This window comes from Mustela nivalis (assembly GCF_964662115.1).
Source record: "Mustela nivalis genome assembly, chromosome: 1".
Classification (NCBI taxonomy): Eukaryota; Metazoa; Chordata; class Mammalia; order Carnivora; family Mustelidae; genus Mustela; species Mustela nivalis.
In genome coordinates, this window is record NC_139020.1 from 6,749,751 (window position 1) to 6,774,287 (window position 24,537).

General features: G+C 43.9%; 1 long non-coding RNA gene across 1 annotated transcript; it reads left to right on the forward strand.

Annotated features, from left to right (window-relative positions):
* The first annotated feature begins 541 nt into the window (after nt 1–541).
* On the forward strand, nt 542–24,246 carry LOC309863413. Its single transcript, XR_014311020.1, has 2 exons — nt 542–665; nt 23,954–24,246. It is a non-coding gene; the product is annotated as an uncharacterized lncRNA (long non-coding RNA).
* Nucleotides 24,247–24,537: the final 291 nt, after the last annotated feature.

Consider the following 24,537-nt stretch of genomic DNA (forward strand, 5'->3'; position numbering starts at 1 on the left):
CTTTTATTGTCCGATTAGATTACTCAGGCTTTAAACTTGCAAGAATTTTTTTTCTTCTGGTGTTCAGAAGGGCCCCGTTTTTGGCACATCGCACCAGTGAATCTCAAGGAAGCCAGAAAATGTAGACACTAGCAGAAGTGAGCAAACAGCTCAGTGGATGTTTATTAATGTATGATCATTAAATCATTATAATAATAACAATAATTATAGTAATACTAGTAATCATGATTTTTTTTTTCTTTTTGCCTTTCTGGAAAGACGGGCTCTAGTTTAGCTGACTAAAGCATTAAGTTGGCTCTTATTTTCTTATTTTGTCTCACTTACTCTCTACTATTCTACACTCCCAATCTGAAAAGATGTCTATAAATTCATTCCCTGGTCTATGTTTTCAGACAGTCTGACGATTACTTCAACCGGGCTAAAGACTGATTTTAATTTTCCACAAGTACATACAAGCTCACAACAGCTTAGCAAGCTGGCAGCTCCTGTGACTTGGGACTGCTCTTTTTGTCCCTCCCTGTTCTTTCCTGCCAGCAGGCTCCTAATCTCGCTTGGCATTAGGACTCGGTCTCTGGCTAGGGGACCTGCACCCGTGGACACTCAGCTAGAGTGACCCTGAGACGGACTCAGCATAAACACGGCCCCTCCTGAGACAAGTTTCTGGGGTAAGTGAACAAACATGGGCTGGAAACCCGGAACTGGGCATTGTTTAAGGACTATCACCTGCTCCGTGGCTCTCTTTGTACCCTGGGGCTGGCTGGGTTGTGGAGCGCATTCCTCGTCCAGAACCACACAAAGGCCAACATTTTATCAACACTCAACAGCCAAGTAAACACTCGATTCGCTTACTTTTTCCTGGCTTTGCTCTACTTGATAACAGAGGAAGTGTCCTGGGGAGAGAGAGTGATGGCAGCGTCAGCAGAAATAACTGTTCTGGGATCACTTATGGCAGGCGTAGGTCTCACCAGAGCTTCCACGCACTGTGGAGCCGTTTTCACAGGTGGGAAAGGGCATTTCTCACCCCTGGTCAACTCTGGCCTCTTTCACTGTGTACAGCTGTTGCGTTTGAATTCACTGAGGTTGAGGAAGGAGCTATGAAGCGGGAAAGAGTGAACAGGAGGACTGTTTCACAGTCTAAGCTACCAACACTGTCACATTAAAGGGGTTGATTCTTGACTCTTCATACAATTCCAGCCATTCTTGAAAAACCTTCTATAATGGTTTGGGGAGATTTATGAGGTCAGCATCTCTCCAGAAAATGCAAGGCCGGTACTCTATAGTTATAAGTGTGATTATAAATAATGCTGATGACAATGTATCATGGTAGATGGCCTGGTGCTCCACAGAGACCTTTTATAGATTTTATTTTTATTTATTTATTTGACAGAGATCAGAGGTAGGCAGAGACACAGGCAGAAAGGAGGCAGAGAGGAGGAAGCAGGCCCCCTGCCGAGCAGAGAGCCCAATGCGGGGCTCGATCCCAGGACCCTGAGATCATGACCTGAGCCGAAGGCAGAGGATTAACCCACTGAGCCACCCAGGCGCCCCCACAGAGACCTTTTAATCCTAAATAATATTTCATGTTCATTTTGGGGAAATGAGGATTCTGAGGTGGGAGAATGAAAATGAACTTGAGAAGATGGATGTGGAGGGACTGTTCCTTCCCTGCCAGCTCAGGAACTCCTGAGCTAAACATCTTTATATATTCCTGATGGCATTTGGAGATCAACTGGTTGAGCAAGGTAATGGGAGAGCTTCAACCCATGTCACACCAATGGGTAAGAATTAATGAGGTGGTCGTTGAGTAGCATATTTGGAGACACAACCCTGGTAATAAGGAACTGAAATTTTCTCCCAGGTCCAAGGACTAATACCTGCTTTGAGAGATGTTCTGAGGCTGGCCTTTCAGAAAGCGGAGAGCAAATCAGAGTGAAACACAGGGTGTATACTACTTCATACTTTCATGATCCTACTAGAATCAAGTCCACCTAAAGAATCTGCAACATTCTTTTCTTTTTAAGATTTTATTTATTTATTTATTTGTCAGAGAGAGAGACACACAGAGAGAGGGAGAGAGGGAACACAACAGGGGGAATGGGAGTGGGAGAAGCAGGCTTCCTGCCAAGCAGGGAGCCGGATGCGGACCTCCATCCCAGGACCCTGGGATCCTGACCCCAGCTGGAGGCAGATGCTTAACGACTGAGCCACTCAGGCACCCAAGAATCTGGAAATTTCTGATCCTGCTGGTCTACCTGGTTCTGATTAGAAGAGGGTCTTTTGAAGATGCATTGACAAGCCCGGGTGCTCAGGATCAAAGGTAACATAGGTAAGTAATTCCTGTATCTTATTGGGGATAGTGATCAAGCTTTGCCAAGAAATCTTTGCAAACTCTGAAGCAATAACCAATGGTCTCCTATGTTTGTTGTAGTTAGGAGCTTGATAAATACCTTTTCAAATCACAGTGGTTCTTCGTTCTGTCAATATTTGCTTAGCACTTAGTGGTGCCAGGCATGATCTAGGCATTAGGGGTAAAGCAGTGGTGAGAGAAATGTCCATGTCCTACCAGGCTTCAAAACTTTTGGTGGAGAACGTAAGAGATCTGAGTGTGAGACTTCTCATGCTTAACTACTTGTACAACATCAAGTGTCAAGATGCAACAATAGAGACTCAACATCAGCTGTGTCCATTTAAGCCTACTGACCTCTTTAAGGCTAAGACTCTTGACTCAAGGGAATGGGAACTCTTGGTCACTCCAGGGACTCCTCAGGCACTACCATGGTTGTGTTTGGAGCAGCAGTGACTCTTGATGACTTCATGTCTCTATTCTTGGCTGGGGCTTGTTGCTTTTGGCCCTTGGTCTAGGCTCTGCCCACATGCATCCTCTGACTAAAGTTCTGATGATCACATGAGGCACCTTTCCTCAGAGACAAAAACAGAGCTGTTGGTTAGTTAGCAAAGTGGACTGGTGGCCCACTAGCAAAGATGCTGGCTGTGACTTAAAACACCAGGAGTGGGCAAGAAAAATCCTCCCTTATGAAAACCGATGATGATCCTTGGGGAAAAAGAATGGAGACATATGGTAAGGAATCTGCAGCTCTGGGCAAAGGTATACCTGGAAGCAAAACATGGGCTTGGCTGACAGCAGCCAGATCTGCTGGGAATTGCCAGAGAAATGGCCAGCCAGGAGCACCTGGTCAGGAAGCCAAGGACAGGAAGCCTCTGTGTGTCAAGGTTCTGTAAGCTGGAAAGGAAGGAGCATGGCTCCTACAAGGACTGTATGTTCCATACCCCTTTCCCAAAAAGGACAATTTATCTGATTGCTCTGGATGCTCTTCTAAGGGTAATCGATCAAAAGAGTAGAATTTGGGGTGTATCCAGAAAATCTAGAAGACGTGGCTATCATGTTGTGGGTGAGGTGGTGCTTCTTCCCCACACCATGTGGAGGGATGTCTGTTATGTACTTTGGCCCCTCATTTGTCTTCCTCTCTTTTCTTATTTACCAATTGTTTGAAAACATGGCAAGTATTGGTGGTATTATTTTTCTTATTTGTAGTTATACTTCACACTGTTCACATATACCTTAAAAGAAAGATGAAAAATCTATCCACTCCTGTGTATATTTGTAAGTTAGAACCTAAATGTTTTCATCATAAGTCTGAAAAAGTCTTTTTCTTGGCAATAAATAAGACAAGTACACAGTATTCTATAAGGTGAAATAAGGTGATGATTGATGAAATAAGTTTTTAGCTATTTTATTGAAGAAAACCTACTAACTATAGATAAATCTCATATTTTTTCCTCTGCCCAGTTTATATAATTTATCTTGAAGAATTTCCTCATTCCATGAAGTATTCTGCTTACATACAAGAACAAATGACAATGACCTGAATTGCTTTGGCTGTTCTACATTCAGAGTATCACAACATAGGTAAACAGGCCATTTCTAATACCAGGCTTCACCACGAACAGAAATATCTATCTATTAGGGAAAGACTGGAAGCCCTATAGCTCAATGGTCTAATGTTTAATCATCAAAATAGTCTTTTTGTATGATTCCATAGCTATATTACAGCCAAGGGCAATGAACCACAGTAATATTTGAAGTGGGTGAGGGACACCAACTTTTATAGTGGGAAAGGGCTATCCTGAATGAAGGTGCACTCTCAGACGGATACATCTTAGGTAAGGGTACCATCTTAGCATAGGTCCTTTGAGAACAGACGCAAAGAACTGGATGGAGAAGTTTACTGGGAGGTGTTCTGGGGAGATCTACATCTGAAGAAGTGAGGAACACAAGAGTGAACAGCAGGAGGGGCTAATACTCAACAGCTACAATTGAACTGATGCTTATTGTCCTTCTTATCCACTTCTCAGTCTAGATTCCCTCCTCCTCAGCTATACCTCTGCTGGTGTAGACAGATCACCTGGTAAGATGATCCAGACTCTCTGATGAACCTAAGTCCCTGGGAACCATACCCATTTGGGCCATGGCTGCTGTAATTTTAGCTTTGAAACTGAGCATAAGAGTATCGAGAGAAGTTCTAGTTTGTTACCTAAGTGCCCAACACATTTTTTTCCCCTGTGCCCACTGTGTAGCAGCAGCACTGTCATCTCCTGAAGACCAGGACATACCACTGGCAGTGTGGCATCTCCTTTCTTCACCTGCTATCCCCTTGGCATAAGGAAGTCACTCGATGGCAGCCATAGCCTAAATTTCAGTGAGGTTCTTCATATCTCCTGGAGGAAGCATTTCAGTGGTTGGAAATAGGTCCTCTAGACCCAGAAATCCTCAAACCACAGGGACATCAAAGCACAAGTTCCTTACATTGGTCATTAGTAGTGATGGTGGGAGCAGGTCCATTCTACTCCCAACCTCTGGTTCTCAGACTCAGATACTGGGCCTGTTCTGGACAGAGGACAATGTGATGGTCATTGGTTAGGGTGTACCATATCCTGCATGATGGCACCCTAGCTCTGAAGCATATCCTCTGTAAGTCTGTGCCTCAATCTCAGGAGATCATTCCATTATCTTTCAGGCCAGTAGCTTCTGGTTGGGTGCTGTATAGGATAGATAGTACTGTCTTTGTTTGAAATCCCTGCTCTATGGATCAAGCATTCTATAAACCCTCAGATAGTGGGGCTGCTGGTGCCGTGGGGGCAAGAAAGATGAACCCATACTTACAACATATGTGTATGCCTGAAAATGAAATGATTGCTTATGTGCAAATATCTCCTGAAAAATTTGCCCTCAAGTTGGTTTTACCTTCTATGCACCTTGTTTAAGCTCAAGCCTCTGGCCGCCTGTGGTTTTCCTAAGCATGAGCCAGAGAAGGTTCTGGAATAATCAGTGAGTTAATGTCTTATATTAACTTGCTTTCAAACTGGGGCATTTTTACTCCCAGGGCACATAGGCCTCAGTGAAACAACATGAAACCACAGGGCACAGCTTCTTGGAGCGTCAATTTTGGGGGGTTTTTGGCATCACTAATATTATATTTAATATAGAACAGACATTAGTATATGGAGTGGGACATAAAATTATCATGAAATATTAAGGTAAATATAAGACTTCAATGACATCCCGTTCTCATTATGGGAAACTCCAAGCTATCCTTCCAGACCCTGGGTATCTATCCATCCTCCTTTACAGTGGGAGGTACACAGTAGACAATTCTAAGAAATGCTGCCCCATATGCACCAAAGCCCTTGCGTAGCTTGGCCTACTATCTGTGATCCCTTGTTTACCTAAGTCACAGGAAGCTAAACTTATGATAAAGCAGGCACTTGGGGTACTGTGGAGATTCAGTTCAAAGTGGGCTGCAGAGTCACAGATTTCAGAACTCCTGGGGCTTCCTGGGGGGACTTGGTCTCCAGAACCATCTATGTTACGTGGGAGAGCACTCCAACCCAAACCCCTGGTATGGACTTGCCTCTGAGGGAGATCTGGGGGATGAGCCTAGTCTCCTGTCTGCCTGGCATCTGCCTGTGGCCATCCACATAGTATGGGCACATGAGTTGGGCCTTCACTTTTAGCACTTGTTATTCTAGCCAAGTCCTGAGCTCAAGCATGTTCTACGCCAAAAACATCACCTAAAACACATTCTCAATTGCATATCTAAAATGCAGGCTTAGGAGATTATACCGCATGAGATTTACATACGTAGATATCTCGAAGTGTTAGTTGTCACTCCCTGACGGACGAGTGTTCCCTAATAGGGATATTTGATATCCTGGGCCCATGGAAGGCTGACATTGGCTCATGGATCCTGCAGTGCAAACCCATAGATTGGCAGAGGGAAGGGAGAGGGAGGCTGAGATCAGACATTCAGTAATCCACTCCCCTTTCAATCAGGAACCCCCACTTTCACACAATCTGTCTGCCAGTGAAATTGAGAAGGCAGCAAAGAATCAAGTTTGGGCTGGCATTTCCTGGAGCTCTCTTTCTGGGCTGCTGGCTTCACAGTTTCCTGGCTGTGCAATCTTGGGCAATATTCCCATATTCCCATCACCCACCCTGAGACTTCTTTCCTGCATCTGTAAGGTGGGAAATCATGCATGCAAATAGTAATAATAGCCCCACCAGAATTAATAAAATGGGTGCATGTAAATCCTTAGCAGCATGCTCGGCACTTTAGAAGTCATCAATAAATCTGAGATTTATTGAGATTTATTTATTATCCCACTTTTTATTTGATCACATCACAGCTTCTGGCCGCCGGGATCAGAAGGTTGGCCGACACAAAGAGACGAGTAAGTACAAGTATATCACCTCGGTGTGTGCCTGTGCCTGCTGGCCTCTGAGGTTCTTCGGGTGCCTGGCGTGGCTGTTGGACTGGGTGGGGCTCCAGAAAAGGTTGGGTGGGAGCAAGGATTCAAAGATGAACAGGGGTTCCTACCCTCAAGGAGCTCAAGTACTGAGAAGAAAGAAACACGTTCTAAAGGAGGAAAGGCTGTAGCATTGGGCATATTCTAGACTGGAGGCTTGTAGAAGGCATTAAGAGAGGCGGGGGGGAGGGGAGGTGAGGGGGAAGAGAGGCAGGGAGAGGAATTCACTGCACAGCCTGGGAGGCAGAAGGTGGACTTGAGTACGAGGAAAGCAAAAGCTCAGGCTTGAGGAGCGGGTTGGGAGAAGGGCAGGCGAGAGAGGAGGGGAGGAGAGTCACAAGAGATACCTGACGTGTGAGGCAGCTATCTGAAGGGAATAGAGTCTCAGCAGGCACAAGCCTTCTCCATGGGTAGGACGGATGGGATTGGAGTGGCTGGCCCAGGCAGGAGACAGGTGTACAGGCAGCCTGGTGAGCTGGGTCAGGGCAGGCTTTGAATGGGTGACAGGGCTAGGGCACAGTGCTGGATGGAGTCTGCCCTAGGGGTTGACTTAACATCACAGAGATGATCTAGGACCAAGGTCCTTCTAAAAGGCCCCCAGTGGCTCCAGAAATCCTGGAGTGCATGGATCCTGCTACCCTACTTTGAACTAATCTCCATAGAGCCTACATTGCCTTCAAATACTTCTCTTTTTGTAAGTCAAGCTCCCTGGGGCTTGACTAAAGCCTGAAAGATTGAAGGTGACATTGTGATTGATAATGATAATTCCTGGACCTGGAGAAGCAGAGTATAAGGCATGGGCTTGGTGTAGGAGTTGAAGTTTGATGGTAATGCTGCCGGGATGTCAGGTCAGTCTGACGCCAGAAATGATAACTCAGGAGTACAGTGATGTCTGGGCATGACGTTAGAGAAGATCCACCAGCTAGAAGCCTTAACAAGCAGGGAACAGACCATGAGGGCTTTAGAGCCTCACTCCCCAAAGTGTAGTCTGAGCACCAGTCGTATGAGCATGCCCTGGGAGTTTCCAGAGACGCAGTCTCAGGCCAAGTTGCTGCATAGCATCTCGGAGATTCTCCTCATGGTTGAAAGACACGTTCTCTGGCTTCAAGCATCATGTCTGTTACAGAAATCAGGGAATAGGGGCTGGGGTATAGCGCTATAGGGTTGCCATGGCCAAGTACCACAGACTTGGGGGCTTCAGCAAAAGAAACTTATTGACTCACAGCTCTGGAGGCTGGAGGTTCGAAGTCAAGGGATCAGCAGGCAGGGTTGGTTTCTGCTGAGGCTTCTCTCCTTGGCTCCTAGATGTTCCCTTTTCCATGTGTCCTCATGTCATCTTCTCTCTGTGTGTATCTGAGACCTAATCTCCTCTCTTTTTTAAGAGATTTTATTTATTTGACAGAGAGAGAGAGATCACAAGTAGGCAGAGAGGCAGGCAGAGAGAGAGGAGGATGCACACTCCCCACTGAGCAGAGAGCCCAACATGGGGCTTGATCTCAGGACCCTGAGGTCATGACCTGAGCCGAAGGCAGAGGCTTAATCCTCTGAGCTACACAGGTGCCCCTAATCTCCTCTTATTAAAATAGCAGCCCTATTAGCCTAGGGCCACTCTAATAACCTCATTTTAACTTAATTACCTCTTTAAAGACAGTGCCTCCAGATGCTGTCACATTCCAAATACTAGGGGTTAGGATTTGAGCATCAGAATTTGGGGGTGGTAGAGTTCAGCCCTAGACAGGTGGCCAGGGAACAAAGAACTCTCTTTGGCTCTTTTCTTCTGTCAGGGAGGAAAAGTCTCTCTCAGATTTTGTCCAGCAGATTCGCTCATGGCCAGTCTGGAACTGAGTCATGCAGTCACTTGAGCTGTGAAGGCCTGTGAAAAAGAGAGCAACTACCTCCTTTGACCTGTCTAGTGTGAGGGCTCACTGAGGGAGCGAGTTGGTGAAAGGTCTAAGAATGGGACTTAAGCAGGTTCTGCCCTAATTCGCTTTGTGACCTTGAGGATATGGCTTAAGCTTAGTTTTGTTTGTTTGTTTGTTTTGGTTTGGTTTGGTTTTGTGGTAAAATGAAGGGGTTGGATTGGATGAGATTTAAGGTCTTTTTTAGTGCAGAGGAATTTATTCTAGAAACCCAAGCCCATTGGCATGCCCAACATGCCTGTGCAAAAGGGCAACTAATTCAGGGCAGCCCTTAGCTTGGGGGTTTGAAGTACTTAGGAGCTGGTTGGTCTGCTTGGATGGTTTCTCTTCCCCTGGGACTGTGCAATCAGAAGTGTGTCTGGAGCAGTTGGGCTTGTAGGCATTTCAGGGGCCACTGATTAAAGTACCAGGTTAGACATCTGAAGTAGAACCTGGCTGTTAATGGTCAATGGAGCTGTGTTATTAACCCAGCTGCCTTTGGGAAGGTTGTGTGGGACTGAAAAAGTCGAACGATGGTGGGCAGAGAAAGAGCCTGTGTTTCAATGGAGGTTCATAGGTTCTGGGGGAAGATGGTGTGTGGTGTATTTGCTGTTTTCCTTCCTTTCTTTCTCTTCCCCATCTCAATCCACTTCTAGGGTGAACTGTTACTACTGTTCTAGGGCAAACCCTGGAAGCAATGGTTTATGTGGCCAGGCTCCAGTGTTAACAAACAGATTTGAATATCATCTCAGCCACTTACCAGCTGGCCAAAGTCGGATAGTTTGCTAAGCTCCAGATTTAAGCTTCAGATCCAGCATCTGTAAAACGGTGCAATGATATTTCATACGAGTGTTCGTAGATGAAGTTACTTGTGTGTGTGTGTGTGTGTGTGTGTGTGTGAGATCAGGCCTAAAACTGAGGCTTAGTATTATGTACTGACTTAAATCTGTTCAAATCAGGGGAGCCTCAAATGATCTAACCTCTAGTCCCTCCCATTCTGTTCCCACAGTTAAGGTCCTCCTGAGAAGCAACACTTCTTATCAAGTGGACCAGGTGCACTTCTTGCCTCCCTCTGAGTAGCGGGTTCATTCAGTTCTCTGCCCCTTCACAGGATTCTTTGAGCCAGGCAGTCATGTCCTGATGCCTATCTACCGATGTCAGTGGGGTATTAAAGTCCCCCACTATTATTGGATTGCTGTCAATTCCTTCCTTTAGGTCTGTTAATACTTGCTTACATGTAAACCTCATGGTAACCACAAAGCCAAAATCTATAGTAAATATAAAAAGATAGAGAAAAAGGAACATAATTATACCACAAACGTATGTCATCAAACCACAAAGGAAGAGAGCAAGAGAAGAAAGGAACAGAGAGGAACTATTAAAAAAAGATCAGAATCTTCTTTATTGTCTTTTTAGTTTCTATTTCATTTTTTCTGCTTTTATCTTTGTTCTTTATTTCTTTCTACTAACCTTAAGCTTTGTTTGTTCTTTTTCTAGTTCCTTGAGGTATAAAATTGGTTAGTTGGGGTGCCTGGGTGGTTCAGTGGGTTAAAGTCTCTACCTTCAGCTCAGGTTATGATCTCAGGGTCCTGGGATTGAGCCCTGCATCAGGCTCTCTGCTCAGTGGGGAGCCTGCTTCCCCCTCTCTCTCTGCCTGCTTCTCTGCCTACTTGTGATCTCCATCTGTCAAATAAATAGATAAAATCTTAAAAAAAAATCCTCCTGGGATCATCAGCGAGTTCCATGAGAGTGAAGTCAATGGAAACTTTTTGGTCTTCATTTTCTTGGCTTTTCAGTGGCATTTGAGACTGTTAACAGTGACCTTGGCTTCTGTGACATCATGCCTTATTTTTTTCTTCTCTTGATATTTGAACAAAGTCCTTTTAAAGCTAAAATAAAACTGTAACTCAAACCATGATGTTTTACTTCATTAGTCTGTTGTCTCAAACTTTAGCAGTGAGGACTGCATATGCCCAGATGAGAAGGATGTCCATTTTTCCCTGGCCTCTTATCTGTTTCTGGACAGAGGAGACCAAACTCAGCTATGCTCCCTTGAGGCTAGAAGACTTTACAATCTGGCTATTGGAGGCTCAGAATGAGGGCTTCTGTACTGTTGATATGCCCCTAGAGTTTGATGTTGATGTCCCATCTGGGGTGGAGGCAGAGGAGGCAGATCTAAAGAAATATCTCCTTTTCATGACTACCAGTAGTTCCTAAGGCGTGGCAGGCTAGTGGAACATAGCCAGCTTGACCACACTCAACAGCTCTCTCCAGTGGCTGCTCTCCATGGGTGCTGAGGCAAAGTATGGTACCTGGCTTGCAAAGACACCACCAGCCTGAAAATGTGTGGCTTGATTGAGCTTTCATCTCTGGCCTTTGCCCTGCCTTTCAGAGCAGATCCCACAGTGAGCTTAGCCCAGGATGAGCCATAACAGAATTGGATTAAATCCCAGTGTAATTCCGATATAGGCACACACACAACAATGTCCCCCATCACCAATATGTCCAGGGTGATGACATTTGTGACACCAGCAACCTAATGTAGAACTTGAATCTTACTACCTTCTCCATGAAGAGTGCTATCTCTTTCAATGAATTAAAAAAAAAAAATCAACACAGTGCTTATTATGTAGAGTATGCTCTCGAAGACACCATATAGGAGGAAAAGATATAGGAGGAAAGAAGGAAAACCCCAATCCTATGGAGCTAGTATGTTTAGTGTTAGTGCTGTTTCCTGCCATTGAGCTTAAGTCAAGACCAGCTTCATCTGCCTGCCATGTTTTATACAAAAGGAAGTATTTCTTTCTATCTATCCTATCCTATTCTATTTTATTTTATCCTATCTTCCCATGCAAACTGCCAGAATTTGTACCTGTAAGCAGCATGTTCTATCACACTGGAGAAACTGGGAAGTTGGGACATTGTGTGTAGAGAGAAGCTGCATCACCACTTGCCCACACAACCAGAGTCCCTGTTTCATGAGAATCCATTTCCTCAGCATCATGTCAAAGGTAGCTTGTTTCACGGGTAAAGGACCAGCAAGTCTTCTATGCTCCCCATGGCATCTCGGTATGCAGCTTCATGTCAGGGGTTCAGTCTATCTAGTCTCAGTAGAATGGCTTGAACTTCTTTCTTAGCTCACGAGACCAGGGAATGTAATAAGAAAAGAGTAGTCATGTAATTAAACTCCATTAGCCTGATCTATGGTAGATCACTGAACCCCCTCCCGTGCAGCCTTAGGTATGGCCCATTGTTCCATTCTCCTCAGCTACCTACAAACCTGTTCTGAAGTGATGGGATGTGTGTTGTCTAAAATATGGCCACAAATTCTTTGACACTCTCTTGGAAAGGTGGAGCATATTCCCCTCCTCTTGAGCATGGGCTGAACTTAGTGGCTCACTGCTCGTAAACAGGGAAACAAAGCACAAGTGACAGAGGACAACGTCAGGGGCAGGGCAGTTGAAGGCACGGTGTCTTCTTATTTGCTTTCTCTCTTGGATCACTCTCTCTGGAAGATGTTAGCTTTCGTGGCATGGGAATCACTGTGCAGAGGCCCATCTGGTGAAGAAGTGAGAACTCTAGCCAATAGCAAGTGAAAACTTGAGTTCTCCCATCAATGACATCTTCTTCAGCCCTCAGATGACTGCAGCTCCCACCTAAAAACTCACCAGGTACTTGGAGTCAGAGCCACCTAAGTCACTCCTACATTCTTGACCATCAAAAACATTGAGGTAATAAGTGCTTGTTGCTATAAAGCACCACCTTTCAAAGTAATGTGCTATCTAACACAAGGCCCTGTTACATTTTCAAAAACTTTTAAGAATCTAGCATAAAATCACTAGTTTTATTAATGTCAGGGCATCATCATGATGTCTTAAGTCAGAAACTCCAAGTTTACAGCTTGTGTTAGTTAGGCTAGTTGTTACCAGCTACAAGCTGGTATCCCCCAAGCATCCCCCACCCACAAATCCCAGTGACTTACCAGAATAAAGACTTCGTTCTCCTTTGCAAGAAGTCCAACATAGCTAAACCATCTGCACAGACATCTGCAGTCCTAGATCACAGAGTGAAGGGGAGGAAGCAATGGAAGAATTCACTGCCTTGGTCAGAAAAAAACACACGCCATTCATACTGGTGCTCTGTTGGCTAGAACCAATCACATGTTCTCAACCCAGCTACAAAGGAGACTATGAAATGTTGGCAAGTCTAAGAGTATTGATGACTGCTATTTGCTACTGCCACATGGCCCCATTAGGGTCTTCTAATTTCAAAGCTGGAGTAAGCGTGGTTTTAAAGAGGTATGTAATCTGAGGTATGTTCTTTCTACACAGCCCAGGGATTAACATGGGGGATATATTAACCATAATACAGCTCATTATCTTATCCTTTGGATTTTGTCAGTAAATTTTATTGTTCCTGCATAAAGTCCCCACTACAAATTGTTTTTCTGAGACTCCCTGGGCCCTTGAGACAGACTTTATCCGATAACCAAGGAGTCTGACATTTCCTTCCTTTCTCCTGCTGGGCCGTGTCCAGCGCGCCATCATCTGCCCATGCCACTTTGAACAGAAATAGATCTGTTAGGGCTTAGTGAATACTGTTTCCAACAGAAGGGAAACAGACTGTTCCATGAAAGGGGAGATAACGGCCTCTCTCCCCTTTGTATATTACCTGGTCTCTTGGAATCTCAAGTTGAGCTTTAGATGAAAACAGCTCTTTAGGACTAGTGCGTCTTTGGTTGGAGCCACATCTCTGAAACAAAGATGGTGCTGGCATTCCCCCCACCCTCCTCCTCCTCTACAGCCACCACCTGTAACTCATTTCTCCCACCATCTCTGGTCATGCATCATGCCTAAGCAGCCCATAAGCAACTCTTTATTACAGGTCATAAAACAAAGAGATTCCTGGAGACTGGTGAAGATTCATGCTGGTGGGTGATGTTAAGATGTCATAGTTCTGCTCCATCCTATTATGGCTGCTCAGGATACACAGCCAGGCAGATAGAGATGAGGGAACCTGGAGTGATCTGCCACCACACTTTCCAGTCTCTTTCAAGCTTGTCCTTTTCGAACTTACGTGCATGTTTTCCTGCACTTTCCAAGAGGTTTTTGAATATTTTCCTTTAGCACATTATGACTGTGCACCTAATGGGTATGTAGTTCTGGGTCCTAGAACTACCTGAAAGTGTGAACTTTAACCCCAACCCACATTTTCTGGTATGCAATTTCCCCCAAACTTCCCCCATTGTTTCCTTTTCCTAAGCTAGGTGTTTGAAAATAAAAGTTATAAAGTATTTCTCAGACTTCCAAGAAATTTTATTAAACATCTTGATAAGTGGAGTATAAAGAAGTCGAAATATGCAGATCAAATTCTCTTTAAAATACGTGAAGTTTCATATAAATGAAGAGATACATGCTTTACAGATCCGTGGTGTTGGTTTTTCTGAACCAAAAGCATTTGAACAAAATAGTTTGAGACATTCAGTAATTCCACACTGTGGCTGGGCTCACCCATCCCTAATTTTAAGGGAAATTAAATCCATGTGTTTCTCATTCATTTACACTCAACTCACCAAAATACTGTTCTGTAAGAGCAACAGGACTACCAGGAAGCTGCCCAGGCTGTTTTCAAGCCATGTCCTCAGCTGGGAAGTAGGTCTGGCCAACGTCCCCTTGGATCAGCTTCTCTGTCGGCTGATATTCCACTTTGTGGAACCCACAAAGTCCTAACAGACTCAAAACTCTCTGAGGTAGACTCATAGAAATGTGAGGGCTTGGAGAGGTCAACAGACCAGGCCCCTGCCTCGGGAAAGATCTATGGTTAGAGCCCTTGTTACTCCAGGTTGGTTCTGTCTTCCTTGCTGATGCGTTCTTATCAGCAACAACCTGGCCCTTCAGGAAATTACTCCTTCCCGCTGTCCTGAGAGGTCCCTGTGCTGTACTGGACGCTGTCAGTGCTTCACTCAGATGTCCTTGGACACCTTCCCCAGTACCCAACTTCTATAAGCTTTGCTGCTAGAGGCTCACCCTGGGAACCTGAGGTCTCTTACCCTCAGTCCAGGCAGGAGAGGAACCATGTAGTCCAAGGAATAACCATGTTACTTAAAATGGGTTTCTTTGGTGACTGCTCTGGGGGGACGCAGAATAACACAGCAGAGAGGCACATGAAAGCAAAAAGGATTGATTATACTTGCAGGTCCTGGAGGGGAGAGACATGGTGTGGCACAGCCTGTAGGGGCCACACGGGGAAAACACCCGGGAAGTGAGCTCAACCAGGCAGGTAGGGATCCCAGAGGGAATGACGCCCATGGTCAAGTGCCTTTAGTGCGGTCAGGTGGGGCACCCCAGCAAAAGCTGTGAGGGGGCTTTACTGCTGCGTTTGAATGTCATGGGGTCACAGTCAAGGAGGGCAAAGAAGGGAACTTGGGGCAGGGGCCAGCCTTATCACCCTGGTGCACCTGGTTTCTTGGGTGGGGTTCTCAGAGCCTATTTGTGGGTATATTGAGACAACAGGAAAAGAGGAAGTTTTAACAATTTATAATCAGGAGACTTCTTGTAGGATGGATGATGAGCCCAGGGTGTGAGATCTGTCCCTGGATACTGTCTGGATGGAAATGTTTGATGGGCCTTTAGGAAGAAACGCCAGAGTTTTCCCTGACTTCTATCAGGAGACCCAGCAGTCTCTTCCTGATATCTGATCAACAAACACTCCATTCCCTGGATAGCAGGGTTCGAAAGGGCAACCCGAGTTCCCAGAAGCTCACATCATGGCTCTCCCACAGCCTGGGCTCTGGTCTGAGGAGACACTGGGGAAAAGTGTGGTGGTGCTGATTCTGCTCCGACACAGCACCAGAACTAGGAGAATGGGAAAGGGGCGAGGAATGCCAGTGAGAATTCTGAGCAAACTGCTCAAAAAGTAAACTGCCAATGGATGCCATACTTTCAGGGGACCACGCCAGGACCACCATCAACTTGTGCATAAAGCCTGACACATGGCAAGTGCTCAAGAAATACTTGATGTTTATATAGTAAACTCTCCATAAAGAATGGCGAAGTGGGAAGACTCTTGGCACAAATCAGCAGCTCTGACTTTGAGGCCAGAACCTGCCACTCTTGGAAGATGATAATTCTTTTGAGAAGCCATAATACACAATGATTATGTGAGCAGTGCCTGGGGCTGAGTCTGCCTCCTCTGGGTATGAGCTGGGTGATCTTGAACAAGTACTTTAAACTCTGTGTGCTTTGGTCTTGACATTGGTTGTTACAGGATAATAATAGCACCTGCCTTTGCGCGGAGATTAAATGAGTAAATTCCTGTGCAGCTGTGAGAACAGTATCTAACACTTAGTATGTGCTTAGTTAATGCTAGATATGATTGTTATTTCTATTAGAGTCTCACAGATTGATTCGACTATATAGGAGAAGTTGTGGGACATGTGATAGCTCTATAAGAATGGAACAGGTGATGCTAATCACATGGGGAAAGGATTCATAAAATAAATCTTATGTAGGTTTAGTCATGTAGTCTCAGGGTCCCTTAAGTGTAGAATTGGACTACCAGTGTCCGTATCACCTGGAGGCTTGTTACAAATGAGAAACCTCAGGACCCATTCCAAGTCCAGTGAATCAGAATCTTCATTTCAACTAGCTCGCTAGTGGTTAAGATGCACACTAATTCTTTAATCCTATTTATTGTGGAAAATTAAGATATAATAACTTCATTCATTTAAATTGTCCTGGGATGCCTGGGTGGCTCAGTTGGTTAAGCAGCTGCCTTCGGCTCAGGTCATGATCCCAGTGTCCTGGGATCGAGTCCCACATCGGGCTCCTTGCTCAGCAGGGAGCTTGCTTCTCCCTCTGCCTCTGCCTCTGCCTGCCATTCTGTCTGCCTGTGCTCGCTCTCCCCCCTGCTCTGAGAAATAAATAAAATCTTAAAAAAAAAAATTGTCCTGGTTGGGGTATGTGTGTGTGTGTATGTGTGTGTATTTAGTTTATTGAGGTATAATTGACATACAAAACAGCACACATTTAATGCATACATCTTCACGAGTTTGGACATGTGCACACACATGATACCATCACCACAGCAGAAGTTCTAACGAATCCATTATTTCAAAAAGTTTCCTTATGTCCTATTTTATAGAGATTTTTTGTAAGACCACTTAACATGAGATCTATCCTCTTCACCTATTATAAATTTCAGAATAGTGTATTGTTAATTACAGGTACTATGTCATATAGCAGACCTCCAAGACTTAGTTTTGAGGTAAAGACTATGAACCATCATCACAACAAAAATTACTTAAAAAAAAAAAAAGATTTTATTTATTTATTTGTCAGAGGGAGAGAGCACAAGCAGGGGGAGCAACAGGAAGAAAAGGCAGAACAGGCAGAGGGAGAAGCAGGCTCCCTGCTGAATAAGGAATCTGACACGGGATTTGATCCCAAAACCCTGGGATCATGACCTGAGCCGAAGGCAGACACTGAACCACTGAGCCACCCAGGAGTCCCATACAACAAAAATTCTGAATATTTCCATCACCCCCAAGAGTTTTCTCACGCCCTTTTGCTCTATGTCTCTTTCTCCACTTTCGACCCCAGGCAGCATCTGATTACCTTTCTGTTACTATATTATTTGGGATATTTTAGAATTTTATTGGAATAAACAGTATGTATTCTCTTTATCTGGCTTCTTTTGCTCATCATAACGACTTTGAGATCCATCTCTATTGTTGTCTTCATCAGTAGAGCACTAATTTTTTATTATATTCTGTTGTACAGGTAGATCACATTTTGTTAACACACTCACCTATTGATGAACATTTAAGCTGTTCACAGATTTTGTGGCTATTATAAATAAAGATTCTATGAACAATGATGTATACATCTTTGCATGGATGTAGGTTTTCATTTCACTTGGGTAATGCCTAAATATGGGATGACTGGGTCTCTGCTTGCCTCTACAGTAGGCATTTAACTTAATCCCACAGGTCCCTGGGCTCTGTTACTTTTGAAAAAGTCTGTTGTCTTTCTTTTCTTTAGTTTGGATAATTGTGATATGTCCAAGTTTACCTATCCTTTTCGTTTCCACTTCCATTCTGCTATTCAGGCCATTGTAAATCTGTTATTTTAGATATTTTATTTTTTTTAGTTCCAAAATTTCAGCTTGGTTCTTATTTATATATTCTATGTCACTAGTGAGGTTTCTTATTTTTTTCATTCATCACCATTGTATTTTCTCTACCTCATTGAGCAGTTTTAACATTTTGAGTCATCTCAGGGTCAACCTCTGTTAATTATCTTTTCTCTTGAGTCAGGTCACATTTTTCTGGTTCTTCATATGTCATTTAATTTTGGACTGTATCCTGAACATTGTCAAGGACATGTCGTAGAGACTCTGAATTCTGTTCTTAAAAAGTGTGCTGATGCTCTTCTTTTAACAGGCAACAGCTTGGCTAAGATTGCACTTCAAACTTGATCTCACCTGTAGTTATGTGGTGCCTATGTTCTCTGTCTGGACTTTGCTATCTGCCCCATGTGTGAATGGTTCAGTGGTCTTCCACGGACTTTTCTAGATTTTATGCACACAGTTAAGGATTCCCATTCCATGCTCCCTCCTTTATCAGATTTTTGCCACCCTCCAGTAACCCTGGTTCCCCTGGGCAACTACTCTTCTCTCCTGAGCCAGAATAATGGTTATTTTTTGTAGAAATTTTAGTTGACCTATGATACACCACAACTGCAATTGCCTTAGGGCAATGCAGAAAAGATGGGAACTTCCCCCATGTTTGTTGCTTCCTGTGAATTTCAACTCTCTTCAAGAGTTCACGTGCTTCCGTTCACTTTGTAGGCTCCTTGGATAATTGATTTTATGTATTTTTTTCCCAGCACATATAGCTGTTATCTGTGGGAGGTTGAATTTGTTACCTCAAATAGAACTATTGTTTGTGTATTTTTTTATTTCATTGATTTCTGTCTTGTTTTTGATATTTCCTTCCTTCCATTTATTTTGGGTTCAATTTACTATTCTTTTTCTAACTTCTTGAGGCTAGAGTTTAAATAATTGATTTTAGGCCTTTCTTCTCTAGGATAAAGACCTAAAGTTACAGAATTTTCTTTGAGAACTCTTATTGATACTATCTTTATTTAAATTTTTGATAGTTTGTCTATCATAGATTTTTTGCATTAATTTTAATTTTAAAAAACATTACTTCAAAATATTTGTATGGATTACTTAGCTTTTCAGCACCCCTTACATTTAGCACACAAGGCAAATGTCTCATTATCTTAATTACACCCCACCCTAGTTTTATCAGAAGAACCCATGTTGAGTCACTTATCTAGTGACCCAAGGACTGGGAACAGCCCAGTTGCAAGGCCTGGCTCTGGAGATACAGCTGAGCAGTTGTGGACTGTTATCTAGAGCATGGTAAGTTTAGTCACTTGTCAGGAAAGCCTTCTGAGAGGTAGGAGCTATGCATTATGGGGAGTCAGTAGAGTGGCCTGGAGCCCTTATTAAGGATATCATAGACATTGTCAATAAAGTTGTTCATACAAGGCAGTGAGCAGACCTAGCAGGACTTGGCCAAGGACATCCCAGACAGAGGGAGAAGCATAACCAAAAGCCTAGAGGCTGGAAAGAGGAGGAAGCATGCAGGGAATTGTGCATGGTTCAGGAAGTTTGAAGACAGAGTTCAAAGCAAAGGAATGACAATGGGGGAGGTTATGAAGAGCCAGACCTCAGAAAGCCATCAATCCCATTTTAGGAAACATGATCTTTATTTTGAAGAGTCAGGTTTGGTGTAAGAATGTAATATGATCAGATTTTACTGTCATCCATTCTAGAACAACCACCCTGAGTACAGCGTGGTGGGTGGATTACAAAAAGGAAAAAGGCTAGAGACAGTACAGCTGCTGCAAAACTTTTCAGAAAAATCAGACGAGGGAAAATGGTGGCCTGAATGAAGGGTGGAATAATAGAATGAGAGCCATGTCAGGGGTGCCATGGGCAGGGACTGGCAATGGATTAGGTGCTGGTGGAGAGAGATGGGAGAAGCAAGGTGGGTCTCAGGTTTCCAGCACTGGGGGAAGAGATGGTTTGGGAATGAAAGCATGTGTAAGATCATCATTCTCAGAACGTATGATGTCACTTGATTCAGCAGAATGATGCAAGTGCAAGAACCTATCAGGCGTCCTTTAGCTTCTATACTGTTGGTCCCTGTAGAGCTGCGTCCACTAAGTATGCCTTAATTGAAAGGAAGGTTTTTCTTAGCCTTTGTAGTAGGATACACAAAGAGCCAAAAAATTGCAGACACAGAATTATGAAATGCATCTAAAAATCAAGTACTTTCAAATCTTGGGAAATCAGCAAGCTCTTTGTGATAGCGGTTGGGGTGGTGGAGAGCCCAGTGTATGATGAACTTGTAGAGGCTATAGCTAGTCTCTGACTATTTGAAAACCAGTGTCAAAAAGTCTTCCTGTGTATGAAGCAGCGGAAAGAATTCCCAGGAGGAAGACTTCTTGTTGTCTACACTGAGAGCCAGAAACCCTCTTGGAAGGAGAGTCTTAAGAGTGTCTCCTGCCATAGCTTGCACACAGCTATGATCAAATCACCACAGAACATCTGCTAGAGGTCTGCTTGGTCTGTCTGTTACACAGCACCATGAGAGTCAGGACAGTCAGTATAACTGAGGGGAGCCTTTATCTCATCCAAAGAGGAGAATAAGAGGAGGGTTGAGTATAGACAAGCTGGTGATGAAATCGATAGGAAAGAAGAATGCTATAGGTTGAATTTTCCCTTCAAAACGATATGTGGAAATGACAGTCTAAATTAACCCAAGGCTTACATTCCATAATGCATGATTTCCATGAGCTTTCTCCAAATAAGTAAAGTACTTTTGAAAGAAAAAAATATATATATATGTGGAAGTCCTAATTCTTGGTACCTCAGAATGTGACTTTATTTGGAAATAAGGTCTTTACAATGGTAATCAAATCAAAATGAACTCAATAAGTGGTCCCTAATTCAATATAACTTGTGCCATTAAAGAAAAGGGAAAGACACACATTGAGAAGAGAAAATATGAAGATACAGGGAGGGGTATGTGAAGACAGGGCAGAGGTTGGAGAGGTGCAACATAAACAAAGGGATTTCTGGGGTTCCCCAAAACTGGAAGAGGTCAGGAAGAAAACTGTCCTACAGGTTACAGAGTGAGCTCTGATGACTGATTTCAGACTCATGCCTCCAGAACCAAGACAACAAATTTCTGTTGCTCTAAACCACCAACTCTGTGGCAGTTTGTTACTACAGCTCTAGGAAAAGAATATGAAAAGCTTGGCTCTTTCAGGAATCTACTTTTAACTCCTTAGTGCAAGGAACGTTGTTAAATCAATACTAATGTGGAGGTCATAACACTCCAAGGACGTGGCTTTGTTATCAGGTGATTATTAGGGTGTTTGGCTTGGCTGAGCAAATATTTAGTGACGCAAGGAACCACTTTTTCTGTCAGTGAATTACACAGCATATCTGGAAGGGTGTGGCTTGCCTCCTGGCCTCCCAGCTTTGCCTTAGGAGCTCTGAAGCATGAGCTCTGGTTTCCAGCTCTGACTTTTACTCAGGAGAAGTGAAGATATGATGGGCTATTGGGTCCTCACCAAGTCTACATTGACCCAGGTCCTGCTCACTTTGAACCCTTCTTTCTAGGGAGGAAGCCACAATATTTTACCCAGCTTCATTCCTATCTTGGGCTGCCTCTTTGTTCTGGAGTTCCAGCCTCAGGTTTTTTGTTCCAGAAATAAGATTTGCCTTGTTTTTCTTCTTCATTGGCTCCTTGCTAGGACATGGTTCTGCTCCTGATTTGGAGACCCTGGGACTGGGGGCCTGCATCTGAAACTTCACTCCCTTGATCTCATCCTCTGTTGTGGATTCATACCACCCTTTCCTCCCATTTGCTCATGAAATGGTGAGATTTGCCTACCTGTCTTCCCTGGTGTCAGGACCCATCCATCGGAACTTCCTTCCACAGACCACTCCTAGGGATTGCCCTGTGATCTTGTGTTTCTAGCTTTTCTTGGTGTCTGGGTCCTGCTCACTCCCATCCCAACCCTGGTCATTTTTACAGTGGTGATGGCATTTGCTGGGGCCGGTCACTTGTCCCCGACAGGCCCCATTTACTCAGTATCAGGTTCCAGAGAGTTCTGCTGATTCTGTAGTGTTTGCTGATACCTACAAAACTGTCTTTGTCTCTTGCTCCATCAGCCAAGATCTTGAAGTGATTATACACCTTAGAGTTTCAGGGGCATATGAAGTTACTGAAGATCCCAGTATCAATTCTTACAACTCAGGTCTTTAGAACTCAGCAAAAAAAACCGGTTGGATATATACCGCCCCATCCACAGTAGTCAACTCTTGAGAAAAATCCCTGATGATTTGAGTTGCTGTTCTTCAGCATCAATTTGGCACTCATAGGCCAGGGCTGTGGTGACACAGCAGCTCAACCATGCGTTTGATTTCACTCGGCAAAAACACCTGAGGGCCAAGCAAATCCTGCTTTGCTCCAAAAACATCAACTGCTAAATTCCTCAGGCTCCTTCAGATGTCTCATGAAAGGACCCACCAAGGATGCAGGATAGAGCCTGGGGAAGAAGACAGGCTTTCACTGAGGTCAATTCTGGGTTTTACTCCTGGCTCTATCACTTACTAGCTATGTAACTTTGGGCAAGTTACTTAATTTCTCAGAGCCTCAGTTTTATCTTCTGTAAAATGGGGATCCTAACAATGCTTACCTATGTTAGGGAGAGATGATGAAATTATTCATTACAACGGTGAATATAAAGAACTTTGAATCAAATGAGGTACATTTGCTTGGTCACCATGACCTTCCTTCAGGATTTTTTAATCCTGGCCACCGCCCACAATTCTTTAGCTGTTTGTCCCTACTTGGATGAGCAGCAGGGCTGTGGATTCTGTTTCAGTCTTGGTGAGTGGCACTCATACCCCTCTGTCCTTTCCTTCCAGGATGATTGTGGGATGTCCTTTCTGTCTCCCAGATCCTTATCCTGTGTGCTCAACTCCTGAATAATGGGCCACTTGCCACATGCTAAGAGTTCAACCAGAGTTCAACCAGACTCCCAGCCTTATGCTTTCCTGAAGTGATCCATTCTGCCCAATTTTGACCCACACCATTTGGAAATCAGCTCCATAATGACACTCTATGTTGTAAATCCAGAGGAATGTACATGAAAGCGGGAAGCAAAGCTATAGATGGCTGAACTGTCTTCCTAGGTCACACTGGATGAGCAGTGGGGTCCTTCTCCAATAAATTAGAGGTGACCAGACATGTCCATCACCGGGTATATAGTGGACTAGTAAATGTTCAACGTTGTTGAAGTGTTCAGAACCCTACAAGCATAGTATGGTTTATCCTCTGCAAAAGGATTTTAGGCATTTAGGCATTTATGCAAAAGGAAGAAAGGAGTCAGGGTTAGCATTAGGATTATTTTCTTTTCTTTAAAAAGGAAGGAAAATACATTCTTTCAGGCCCTGACAGATAACCCCATCTTCACAAGGTTTTAGGACCTACTCAGTCCCAAATTATTGTAGTTGCTGTCATTGGAAACAGCCTCTGAGATGTCCAGGGAAATACTAGGTCTCTCTCCACCAGAATGTCACTGTGACACCATTACCATTCAAGGGGTGGCCAGAAGTCATGAAGCATGTGTGTGTGTGTGTGTGTGTGTGTGTGTGTGCACGTGCACGCACACGTACATGTGTGTGTTGTGTGAGCCAAAGAAGCATACTGACAATAGAACATGCTACAACATGCTTCACATGTAGCAGGTCAGTCAGATGCACTGGGTGGAGGGGTAAGGAAAAGCACCCAATGTTCTGTGTTGGTGTAAAACTTGAGTCTGTTGTTTGTAGCAGACTTGTGGTAGATCTTTAAATCCTATGTCAAGGGAGTTTATAGGAAGGTGCGCTGTCAAAAGCAAGAGTTTCTGACAGACTCAGAAAGGCCAACTAAGAAATACAGAAAGTGGTCTTCAGGTGAAAATAACATTTGGGACACTTAGATATACTACAGGCTAAGCACTATAAGGGATATGTTAAATTCAAGTAAAGATATAGAAAACTTGGCAAAACAACTCAAATGAATAAGAATTTCCAGGAAGAATATGGACTTTTACATGAAACACTAAACCATTAAACTTGTTTGTCTGACATTTTTGAAGGCAGGTTACCAAAACCCAGGATTTCTGAGAAGAGAAATGACAGCTGCCAGGATGCCTTGTGTCCAGCCCAGAAGCAAAGTTTCCCACGCTGCTGTGACAAATGCCTGGACTCACTGCCCCAGGGATCTGCTGTGGTAAAGGCAAAGCTATCTGATGTCTTGGACACGGAGAGCTCAATTCTTTGACCTCACAAGGGCAAGAAGATTCTTGAGATAATGGGGTAGAAAAAATATGGGTCTGAGAAATTCAGTGCAAATTGAAATTAATAAAACATTTCCTGCTTCTGAATCTCATTACTGTGTTCCAAATTACTGTGCACTTTCTGGAAAACATTTGGTTTTCTTGTCCAGACAGCATCCTCAAATTTGACTTCTTACTATATACACCCCGTCTTCTTTATTTCTAACCATCACATTCTCGCTCAAAGAACAGTCTTGCCACCACTGAGAACATGGAGTGGATGGGCCAAGATTCCAAAGGAGAAAGTTCCCAAGAGACATCTGTTGCAGGTTTGGAGCCATGGATGCTACTCTGCTGTTTGTGTGTGTATGTTTTCCCTGTAAGGTGCTTCCAGGACAATAGCC